General features: G+C 42.9%; 1 long non-coding RNA gene across 3 annotated transcripts in view; it reads left to right on the top strand.

Annotated features, from left to right (window-relative positions):
- The window catches only part of LOC114487529 (uncharacterized), an 86062-nt gene that overhangs the window by 57143 nt on the left and 16255 nt on the right, over nt 1-12664 (top strand). For all 3 annotated transcript variants that reach the window (XR_003682697.2, XR_003682696.2, XR_003682695.2), the window contains 2 exons: nt 6044-6214; nt 6538-6735. This is a non-coding gene — a long non-coding RNA (uncharacterized lncRNA). The remainder of the gene's footprint in view (nt 1-6043; nt 6215-6537; nt 6736-12664) is intronic.

Genomic DNA, 12664 nt, shown 5'->3' on the forward strand with positions numbered 1-12664 from the left:
CACTTATCCGTTCTTCTGCTTCAGTTATTCTGCTATTGATCTCTTCTAGAGAATTTTAAATTTCATTTATTGTATTGTTCATCTCTGTTTGTTTGCTCTGTAGTTCTTTTAGGTCCTTGTTAAACGTTTCTTGTATTTTCTCTATTCTATTTCCAAGATTTTGGATCATCTTTACTATCATCATTCTGAATTCTTTTTCAGGTAGACTGCCTATTTCCTCTTCATTTGTTAGGTCTGGTGGGTTTTTACCTTGCTCCTTCATGTGCCGTGTGCTTTTCTGTCTTCTCATTTTGCTTTACGTACTTTGTTCGGGGTCTCCTTTTCGCAGGCTGCAGGTTCGTAGTTCCCATTGTTTTTGGTGTCTGTCCCCAGCGGCTAATTTTGGTTCTTGGGATGTGTAGGCTTTCTCGGGGAGGGGACTATTGCCTGTGTTCTGCTGGATGACGCTTGATCTTGTCTTTCTTGTGGGCAGGTCCACGTCTGGTATTGTGTTTTGGGGTGTCTGTGGCCTTATGATTTTAGGCAGCCTCTCTGCTAATGGATGGGTTTGCATTTCTGTCTTGCTAATTGTTTGGCATAGGTGTCCAGCACTGTAGCTTGCTGCTCGTTGAATGAAGCTGGGTCTTGGCATTGAGATGGAGATCTCTGAGAGATTTTCGCTGTTTGATGTTACGTAGAACTCAGTGGTCTGTTATGGACCAGTGTCCTGCAGTTGGCTCTCCCACCTCTGAGGCACAACACTGACTCCTGGCTGGAGCGCCAAGAGCCTTTCATCCACACAGCTCAGAATAAAAGGGAGAAAAAGTAGAAAGAAAGAAAGAAAGAAAGAAGGTAAAATAAAATAAAGTAAGGTAAAATAAAATAAAGTTATTAAAATAAAAAATAATTATTAAGAAAAAAAATTATTCTTAAAGTAAAAAAAAAAGATGGATGGATAGAACTCTAGGACAAATGGTGAAAGAAAAGCTATACAGACAAAATCACACAGAAGCACACACATACACACTCACAAAAAGAGGAAAAGGGGAAAAAATAATATATCTTGCTCTCAAAGTCCACCTCCTCGATTTGGGATGATTCGTTGGGATGATTCGCTGTCTATTCAGGTATTCCACAGATGCAGGTACATCAAGTTGATTGTGGAGATTTAATCCGCTGCTTCTGAGGCTGCTGGGAGAGATTTCCCTTTCTCTTCTTTGTTCGCACAGCTCCGGGGGTTCAGCTTTGGATTTGGCCCCGCCTCTGCGTGTAGGTCGCCTGAGGGCATCTGTTCCGGCCCAGACAGGACGGGGTTAAAGAAGCCGCTGATTCGGGGGCTCTGGCTCACTCAGGCCGGGGGAGGGAGGGGCACGGATGTGGGGCGAGCCTGGGCGGCAGAGGCCGGCGTGACGTTGCACCAGCCTGAGGCGCTGTGCGTTCTCCTGGGGAAGTTGTCCCTGGATCACGGGACCCTGGCAGTGGCGGGCTGCACAGGCTCCCGGGAGGGGAGGTGTGGAGAGTGACCTGTGCTCGCACACAGGCTTCTTGGTGGCGGCAGCAGCGACCTTAGCGTCTCATGCCTGTCTCTGGGGTCTGCGCTGATAGCCGCGGCTCGCAACCGTCTCAGCTATTCCTATTCTTAATAAGCATAATGGTAAGACCTGATCAAGAGAGTCTTTGAGACACACCTAGTCTTGGTGAGCAATGGAAGTGTCTGTTCTTTTTTTTTGGCCGTGCAGTGGGGCATGTGGGATCCTAGTTTCCCACCAGGGGTAGAATTGGCGCCTCCTGCATTGGAAGCACGGAATCTTAACCACTGGATCACCAGGGAAGTCCCCGTGTCTGTTCTTTTAGGCTGCTATTTTGTTCAGACCAAGCAGACACCAACATTCATTTCTTGAGAAGTTTAATCTCCTCCACTTGTTAGCTTTGTGCAAAGCTCAGTTTAATACTGATGTCATCCTAGTTGTGTGCAGTCAGCACAAGAGCAGGGTTTAGGGCAGCCGTAGTATAACTGCAAATATTCATCTTGATCAAGATCAGACAAAAATATGGACGTGAAAAAAGCCAGTACAAACAAGAAATGTGGATTAAGAAAGATCCCCAGTTTAGGAGCTGTGTCCAATAACAGGTCAAGATGAACTACTGCGTGGAACCAAGTTGCAGAGCTGCTCGCAGGTGTATATCATTCTGAGGCAAAAGGATTCTGGTTGGGAGGAACCCTCAGATCGTTGGCATCAGTCTGAAGTTTAGGTAAGTTGGAGGAAATGACATTTTAATACTGGATTCCACAACATCAGTCTTCAAGCAGTACACTGGGTTTACTTAAACAAGAGGCATTTTTAATGTCTTCAGACGTCTCCAACTGTATTTCATGTTTATAAGGACCATATTAGCTCCCTCAGCTATTGGCTGGGATCCGTCTTTTAGTAGATAAGAGAAATAAGGAAAACCCCATTTTTGTATACTAGGTCTTGGCACATATACTAGTAATCAAGTACATTTCAGGGTCAGCTGAAGAATTTATTTTTACATCTATGGATTCCGTTTGGATAACGCTGGACACCGGAGAACCAAGACTGATCCTCTAAAATGTCAATGTATCTCTTCTGTCATTTACCATCAGCTTTCCATGTTTTTATATCCACAGAATGGTCTTAATAAGAACATACCATGACCTTAGAAGGGGTTAAAGGAAAATATTTTGCATCTGACATAGATGATCGACTAATTTAATAACGTTCTTCTGTTAACACATGGAGCTAATTGTGCATCTTCTTGAGACAAAGTTTGTTTTCTTTAGCCAGGCTTCTGTGTTTGGCTGTAGCATTTTTGTCACCAGCACCTCCACCACCACTATTAAGCAGAAACCCCAGCCATGGTACTCAACAAAGAAGTGGCAAGCCTCCAAGAAATATATTTCCCACAAATACACAGCTGAGAGCATTGAAAACTGCATAGGTCTGGTTTATGTTTGGTTCACCTCCAACATCTCATGCATACCTTCTGAGTTGAATGAACTGGTGACAATTTCGCGGAATCACTCATGAACTCTGAAATTTCTGTTCTGACATCTACCACCTCAGCCTTTGTCTTACGTAATAGTCAAGGGTTTGCGGACAGAGTCCATCAAAGAATGGGGACCATGTTGAGGACAGTTTGCACTGTCTTTAATCTTTGGGTGTAACCTCAGGAGGATTTGTTCAAATTCAGTGAAGGAAAAATCCTCCACTTCACCACTTCGCTCAGGCAATATGAGAACCAGATGGGTTTCCACATGCTGCCTGGTTGCTACTGTCTGATGTCGACAACTGAAATTCTGCACATCTGTGCCCTGACGTGACGGAATGCCCTAGCCCTTCACTTTGCTCACTAGGCTACAGTACAGCATTTTTTTTCTAATTCCTGTAGGAATGAAACCGTCATTCAAAAGGCACCTTGTCCTAGCCATTTGTAAATTAATTTGTTAATGAGACATTACATCAGGGTAGTACTTTACAGTTTACAAAGTGCTTTCATTTCCTCATTTAATCCTTAAAATAACCTTGTGAGATAGGCAGGGCTGTTGAAAGAGGCTAAACAGTTGAGGAGAATTCCAGTGTGCTACTACTCCTGTCTTTAAAAATTGGGTGTTAACATATATGGACTAACATTGAATTATGGCCAAGTATAGAACATGTATCAGCTCCCTAGAATGTGTTTCTTCCTAAGGCAACATAATTTCCATACATAATTTATGGAGCACTGGATTCTCAGACATTTACATTGATGCCCATGACTGTATCCAAGAATGGTTTTGTCCCCTGGGAGTGGGGATGGGCATTCGGGAGAAGAGTTTGAACTGCAGGTTACAACGTTTTGAAGTCACATTTCTTAATCTTAAAATATCATGTTGCTTTAGAAAAATATCTATATGTTTATTTTTGCCACACAATGTTGAGCAAAATTGACACACCAGGAAGATACACCATACTCATATCTAACTGTATATCCCGGTTTGAGAAGTTTAGGTTGTTTAGCACATACTATCTGTTCAAACAAGGATTTCCTTAGTTCTTTTTCATAGTCTACAAGTGTCCAGCTAAAAATATTGGAATAGTATTGGGATAGATTTTTCCTGAGATTGTTTGGGTCTTCATTCAGGCGTTGTAGTTAAGATGACCATGCTGATACCGTGGCTATGGAAGCAATGCCTAGCTGGCATTTCCCCATGGAGAAATGCTCTGTAGGCTCTGATATGGAGATGCAGGCTCTGATGATGTTCTGTGGGCTCTGATGATGGAGATGCAGTTTTCTTGAGCCAGGGGCTTGAGCTCAGCCTCGAAGCAGCTCCTCACAAGCAAATAAGCTAACGATGTACCTCTTCTCTCAATTCTTGGCCTGTGGAATCAAGTCCAAATTTATCTGCAAGGAAAACAAGGGCCTTTGCCATCTGACCCCATCCCACGCATCTGTTTCATCTCTGCTTCTTGCACTTTTCTCTTCCCCAGTACTTGGGTTCTTGTAGTCTCTGAATACAGGAGAATTTCTTGTGTTTTGCACTTTTGCACATTTGCACACACTGTTCTCTCAAACACTCTCTTGTCCTGTTGATGAGAATGACTAAGTCCTTTTCCTTCAAGTGTTTCCACAAGGATTACTTCTTTCTATTAATCTTTCTCATGCCCTAAAGCAGACTGAGGGTGTGGTTTTACGTCTTTTATGTCTCCTCTACACTTGCAAATCTCACCATGGTCCCAAGCATCACATATTTATTGCTTGTTTGTCTGTCTCCCAAATAGATTATAACATACTTGAAAGCAGGAGCCATCTGTCACGGTGCCTGGCACAGAGTGTATACTCAAGTGATCGGTGGAAGAATGAACAAAGGACCATGTGATTCTGCAGCAGTCATTTTAAAGTGGCTTTTTTCAGATGTCATCCCAAAATAGCAGTATAGAGGGAAATATACCTTGTTGTTTTTCTCTTTAAGTTACAAAATATATTATCCACTTTGAAAATTATAATCTTAAAAAATGATTTGATTGTACTTTTGGGGTTTACTAGAAGCACTATTTTGATGAAATGCCGTTAGGAATGTTGTATAAGGATAGAGGATAGTAAATGTCCCTATAAAACACTAAGTTATAACAAATCATATATACTCACTAAGTTTTCAATTAAGCGGCTTCATTGACAATAAGATTTATAGGTTAAGTTACAGTGGGAGAAAGTTGTAGTGGCTATAGTATCATAAATAATAATGGGTTATTTTGCCCAGATTATTACAGTAAGTCCCCTACATACGAACGAGTTCCGTTTCGAGAGCGCATTCGTTAAGTCCAATAAAATTAGCCTAGGTACCCAACTAATAATCGGCTATACAGTACTGTACTGTGACAGGTTTATAATACTCTTCACACAAATAATACATAAAAAAACCACAAAAAATAAAACATTTTTGATCTTAAAGTACAGTACCTTGAAAAGTACAGTAGTACAGGACAACAGCTGGCATCCAGGGGCTGGTATTGAGAGAAAAGGCAAGAAATAAAGATACTGTACTACTGTACTCTACGCAGTACCGCACAGTAAAGTACACAAAAGCACAACCACTTGTAGAGGATGCACGCACGTGACAAAGTACGCCAGACACATGAACTAACTTACGTGATTGGACATGCAAACGCACGTTCGCATCTTTGAAAGTTCGCAGTTTGAAAGCTTGTATGTAGGGGACTTACTACTTCACTTTGTTGTTGGTAAGGATGGAGCCTTTGTAGGAACTGCTCGTTCTCAATTCTTCTGAGATATGTTGTGAACTCAGTGACTTGTCACAGGCTTTAACGTGTGACTACATTATTGCAACCAAGAAAGCAGGATAATTAGAAGGTCAGGGTTGTGGATGAAGGGCCAGAGCCTGAGTCTGTGACTCTCTATTTGAGTTATTAACGTTAGAGGGTGTTGCAGCTCTTGTTACATGAAGCTCCAAAGTTAGGATTTATCAGGTATGCTGATCAGATGAGCCTCTCCAGTTTTACTCTTTTTCTTTCTCTCTCTTCTCTTTCTTTGCTTATGGATCAAGGTGAATACCACTTAGAGCACTCTCCCCCTTCCCCATTTTGGACCGGACAAACATAAATGAAAATAGTAAGATAAACCAGGATGGGGCGCATCTATAGGGTTGTCTCGGAGTCACAAGGACACATGAACCCTGTCTACTTCAGAGGATTATTGAGAAAAGCAAGTGACCTAAGTAAGTGAGATACCTGGAATCAAATTAAAGAAGGTAATTTATGTGTTCAGGACGAGCATTGTGTCTTAGTCTGTTCAGACTGCTGTAACAAAATACGACCCACTGGGTGGCTTATAAACAGGAGCAATTTATTTTTCACCATTCTAGAGTCTGGTAGTCAGAGATCAGGGTGCCAGCATGGTCGGCGAGGCCGTCTTTTGAGTTGCAGATTTCTTGTATTAGCATTGCAACATATGAATTTGAGGGGTGGAGGACTCCAATGTTCAGACCACAGTGTATTGGAAACACACGTGTTTACACTTTCATTTCTTCTTTCTTAACAGCTAATAATATTTCAAGATCAAGAAAGGAGTTTGAGGTTACAGAGGACACTCATAATCTTAGTTCATAAGCAGAGATAGATCCTCCGTCAAATTCCTCGTGGCCATAGCCACTGCGTGCACAGCGTGCATCTCAAGTATGCCAGTGGAATAATATCCTCCTGCCAAGTGATTCTGATTCTTCTTATGAGGAATGATAATGTATGTGATGTTAGAAGCTCTCCCTTTTAATGGCTTTGATCAGCAGAAGCATTCTTCTACTGATATAGTAATGCTGTTATATGATATCAAGTCTGCAAAGACAGCCCCATGAACTACGCTTCGGGGTATCCACTTCTCTGTGTTGTCTTCTCCCACAGTAGGTGTGGGCTGGTCTGTGGCTCATGTTGACCATGGAATGCGAAGGGAGGGACACTGTGTCGGTTCCAGGTCTAGCTTTTAAGAGACCAGCAGATTCTGTCTCCTCTCTCTTGGAACAGTCCCTTTTTGAGAGTGCAAGAAGTCTGGCTACCTCGCTGAAGAAACCATGCAGACAGGCCCTGAGCCCCTAAGGGGAGGGAGAAGGGCTCAGTCTCCCAACGTCCCAGTTGAGCCTCCAGATGACTCCAGCCCCTGCCAACGTCTGGTTACAATCTCATGAGGGACTCCAAGGGCGACAGGCCATCAGAGTGATTTGTTCTGCAGCAGTAGATAACTAAAATAGTATCAAAATATCAAAATTATATCACAAAATCTCTGATAGAACATACATGTTGGCAAACGATTGATTCTTGGTTTCCAGGAGGGCTCCAACTGCTATTGGACAGGCTGATGTTGCTGGAAGACTGGTTCAACTCTGATTTAAGGTGAAGCTTACATTGAAAAGATCCAATGACTTACTTTTGAGGATCCTTAGAATTCCAAGATGACCCATATAATTCAGACATGAAGGATGCTTTCAGAGACTCTCCTCACGCCCCCCACCATGCACCCACCCACCCAGAAGTTTAGCCTCAGAAATCAAAATATTTTCCAACACTATTTTGTCTTCTCCAGCCCTCATACTTGCAACCAAATTCTTAACTTGTTCTAATATCCGTAGCCTCAGTCTTTGTCAGACGTAAAAAGCATAGAGGAAAGGATAAGATATACGAAGATTATGATTTTGTAAGAAGATCGAACCTGCAGAGACCTAGGGCTGGGTGGATGGGTGAGAAAGGAAGAAAAAGGAAAGGCATAATTAAAATGAATTAGCTCTTTCTGAAATCTCAGATCTTGTAAACATTTCTTATGATTTTGGTGATGCTTTATACGTATAAAGCCCTTGGTGATTTTCACAACCTTTTTTCACTTACAGTAGATCATTTGATTCTTGTACTGATTCTGTGAAGTAAGCAAGACATTATTCCTCTTAGTTTAGAGATTGGTTTTTAAATTATTTTAAGCGGTGGAAGCTCCCTTTTTGGTAAACTCTCATATGGAGCCACAGTACATAAAAGTGATACCAGTGGATCTATTCTGGTTCAATTGGAGGATTGAAGGGGTGGGTTGGCCTTGCTCTCTGTTTCCTCTTCATCATCCTGCGGCAAACCCTGGGGCACGTTTATAGAACTAAAGCAGCACTTAATCCTGAATTTTGATTTAATCCCAAACTTGGTGAAACAAATAAGCTTTGTTTACCTGAAGATTTCTTCCAGCTAACACTACTCATTTCCAATCCAGTGTAGTTCTTCCTTTTGTCTCTATGGATTTTCTATTTTCCCAGCTGGAGCTCCTACTAGGTGTCATTTGAGATTCTTCCTCTTTGTGGACTCATTTGTGGCATAAAATGACATCTTGGGTCATGATCAGCAGTGCCATCCATCCATTTATCCACCCACTCACCTCTCCACCATGCATTTTCCAATCACCCACCATCCATTCATCCATCCTTCCATATATATAGCCTTCATCCATTCATTCACCTCTTCATCTGCCCATCCATTCATCCATTTTTCCATTCATTTTTGTCAGAAATAAAACAAATGGGGAAAAGAAAAAAATATACCAAGAATATGGTATATATTTCCTTATCCATCTATCCATCCATCCAGTAAACATCATAAAATATCTGCCCTCATAAAGCCTAAATGTCAGGAATAGACCATGACTCTTGTTTGATTATGAAGTTATAAATAGGTAGGCATCTTACTTCAGTGGGTAGAATGAAGCACATATTTTAAAAAATAGATGAATCCTAGTGGTATTTTTATTTCCTAGGGCTTTTGTGAGAATTCAAGTGATAAAACACTGAACAGTATTGCCCAGAGTTGTCTGAAGAAAGTGCCAGGGGAACAAAAGAACACCACAATTAATGCTCTCAGTAACTTACAATTATGGCCCTAAAGCAAAAACCAAAGCTGATAATGCAAGTCCAGGCCAGTAAATTTTCCATAATGCTCCTCCAGGGAGGAAGGAATGGAAGCAAAGTTGTGCCAAAAATGATTTATTCTAAATAAAAAAAAGAAAATAGTTTTTGGCTATGAAGGTTTCTCTCTGTCTGTCCCAAGGAATGGGGATGGCTGGCCATTACTGGTTGACAGGAAGAAACGGACGCAAGCTGCTGGATTTACAAGTCGCTTTTAAAAATAAGTTTTACAGAGCAGGGAATTGGAGTAGTTAGTCTACTATTCGTGGTCACTGTTGAAACTTGGATCCTTATAACTGCTGGGAAAAGGCGAGGAAATGAAGTGGTTTTTAGGCTCAGATTCAGGAAGGAAATCTACCCAGACTCTGGATGTAATGTCTGATAGGAAATAGAGTATTCCCTCGCTACTTGTGGAAATGCCACTTGATAATGAGTTTTGACCCAATTTCTTTCCTCGTAGCAGCATAATAATTTAAATCACCAGGGACACATTCTGCCACCTTTTAAAAAAAAGTTATGCTCCTTGACTAAACAAGGATAGCCCCCCTTAATCTGACCTAATCTTACACAGCATCCCATTCTCATAGTGTATTTTACTCAGGATTTTAGTGGTCTTGACTCTCAAAATATTAACCTTTAGACCAATTGTCTTTTAGGGTTTCCTGGGGCTTATTCCTGGATATGATACATAGTCATGAAAATTCTGTTAGTGTATTATCTGCAGAGCATTTGTATATGTTCTCCTAGATTGACCGCCCACCCCTTTCAGGGTACTTTCCACTTAAAATGTGATCAATGGTATTATTCTTAAGGCCATTATTTCCTAACTGAAATTCGTTGAAGTTTTCATTCATCCATGCATTTTATTATTATTTTTTTTTTTTTTGCGGTATGCGGGCCTCCCTCTGTTGTGGCCTCTCCCGTTGCGGAGCACAGGCTCCGGACGCGCAGGCTCAGCGGCCATGGCTCACGGGCCCAGCCGCTCCGCGGCATGTGGGATCCTCCCAGACCGGGGCGCGAACCCGGTTCCCCTGCATCGGCAGGCGGACGCGCAACCACTGCGCCACCAGGGAAGCCCCATCCATGCATTTTTATTTTTATTTTTGCTTTCCCCAAATAGCAGAGACAGATACAGCACAGAAACTAAATATCTTCACTGATTTGTGTTCTTTACAAGCTGTTTTTTCAGAATGTGCAATGAGATTTCCAACTTACGAGAGGGTGGCAAGGTGAAATTGTGTGAACAGTCTCCAGTTTCAATATAGATTCATTTGGAAGAAAGAATTGGAAAGGACAAAAAGAGTACAGATGGGGAATGTTATCAGAACCAGTGGATCCAGTGAAAAATGGTAGGATCTAAAGCCACGTGAGAGTTTAGTACTGGTGCTAATTCTTATTACCTGTGCGAATAACGAAGTCTCAACGGCTCTGAGCCTCCTTTTCCTTATCTGTAAAATGAAAGTGATAATGAAATGGGGTTGGAAAAACCACAGAAATGTTCCCAGTTTGCAGATGCATAAGGGTGATGAATCAGATTGCTTTCACACTGGTTGATTTCCAAACCAGCAAAAGAGCAGAGCAAAGGATAGATGCCGATATTCAGAGCACAAATGAGAGGAGCTAGGTCTCCGATGTCGTGCCCTCGGTCCCCAGGGAAACCTGCAAAAATTAGAGGTCCCACCTGCTACACCATGTGAGGAATGCCTCCTCCCACTCAGGCTAGCAGTGTGGGCGACCCACCTGAGAAACACCACTGTCAGCGTGGTTCCCTCGCTCTTTCTGGACTACTCAACTGTTGTGTGTTTCCTTTTTGCTTCCTGCCTAGTGGGTGTCAGCATTGCCTAGAGTTCCTCCTGTCTCTTTTGCTCCTCTCCTTTTTCGTGATCTCCTTTTGATGATCTGACACCATTTGACCAACTCCTGTTTCCACATGGTGTCCACTGCCACCTACATCCAGAACATACTCAAAGTGGTCTCCAGCCTCACTCTCCAGCCTTAACGTCCTACTGGACACCTCTACTTGAATACCCCATAGGCAACCTGAAATTACTCAGCCCAAACTCAATCCTCTCCAGACATGTTGTCTTTTAGTGAATGGAACCCTCATCTCCTCATTCTTCGAAGCCGGAATTTGGGAGATGGCCCTACATTCCTCGCCGCTCTGTCCTGGGAGCACAGGCTCCCTCTGTTTCCACACCAACTCTACTCCCGTTACCCCTCTAGTGCTGCGGCAATCATCTTCGTCATATTCAAATGAAATGATATGATTTCTTTGTCTGAAATGCGACTCTGACACCCCACTGCCCTAAGGTGAGAGTGCAGGTTTCTTTGTAGGATGCAGCAGACCCTCCGTGGCTGGGCTGCTGCCTCCTGTCTTGTCATTGTTCCCTGGCATACCCGTGGGCCACAAATGCTCACTTCATGACCAGGGACCCAGGGCCCTGGGCTCAGCAGTTTCTCTCTCACTTCTGAGCCTTTATTCCCCTGCTCTCTCTGGCGTAAATGCTTTTCTCTCTTTTATCCCCATGATAAACGTTTTCTTGCCTTCAGAGCTCACCTCAGGGTCTCTTTCTTATTTTCTAGACTCTCCTTGGCTGGACTTTCAGTTTTCCTACAGCGCTCTTGAAATACTTCCTTCAGAGCATTTGTAGAAGTCTATGCTGTCATGTAGGTGCTGGTTCATTTTTCTCCCTCTCTCCCTGGACCTTCAGTGAGCACTTTGACAGCAGGAACTCTTCTTTAATTCATACCTAGCCCTGCGCATATTGCCTGGCACAAAGTAGGAGCTAAATAACGCTTTTCTGGAAAAAAAAAAGTGAATGTATTGAATAAAAGATCATCCTGAGACATTGCTTGCCTTGTTGTTTTGCACCTGTGTCCTTCACATTTTGTTTGTTATAAAGTGGTGCACCCAGCTACATTGCAAATTCGGTAAGAAATAATCCCGGGTTGTGATTCTTCATATGCCCTCGTCATGAGAAAAGTAGGCCCTCCATTTCTCTCACTCTCTTTTTTTTTTTTTTAAAAGCTTTTTCTTTTTTTAAAAAAAATAAATTTATTTATTTTATTTATTTATTTTTGGCTGCATTGGGTCTTCGTTGCTGCGCGCAGGCTTTCTCTAGTTGCATCAAGCAGGGGCTACTCTTCGTTGTTGTGCGTGGGCTTCTCATTGCGGTGGCTTCTCTTGTTGCAGAGCACAGGCTCTAGGTGCACAGGCTTCAGTAGTTATGGCTCACCAGACCAGGGCTCGAACCTGTGTCCCCTGCATCGGCAGGCGGATTCTTAACCACTGCACCACCAGGGAAGCCCCCATTTTTCTTTTGAAGAATGAATGAATGCTAGGTGACTGAGAAGGATGCAGACAGACAAAATCATGAGCTGGTCTGAAGCTTCAACAAGCCATTGTCAGTCTGCAATCCCACTGCTGCAGACGAGGCTACCTTAGAAGGAATTTTCTCCATTTATCGTCCAGCTCACCCACTGCTGCGGCTGCAGTAGAACATGAGTTGTAGATGGAGCGACCAGCAGGCTCAGAGGGTGGACAATAAACGTAGGAGCAGGAGAGACAGAAGTACAGGCAGCGCGGGCTTTGGTTAATCCATCACGGACTACAAGGAAAACGTGTGAAGCAACGTCATTTCCAGAGAGGGAGTGGAGCATCAGTGAAGGGAGATGGGTCTTCCTGAGGTGGGTCAGTCAGGCTTTACTTGGCTCGGTTGGAGCAAGTTGTTGAGAGGAAGGTGA

This window comes from Physeter macrocephalus, chromosome 13 (genome assembly GCF_002837175.3).
Source record: "Physeter macrocephalus isolate SW-GA chromosome 13, ASM283717v5, whole genome shotgun sequence".
Lineage (NCBI taxonomy): Eukaryota > Metazoa > Chordata > Mammalia > Artiodactyla > Physeteridae > Physeter > Physeter macrocephalus.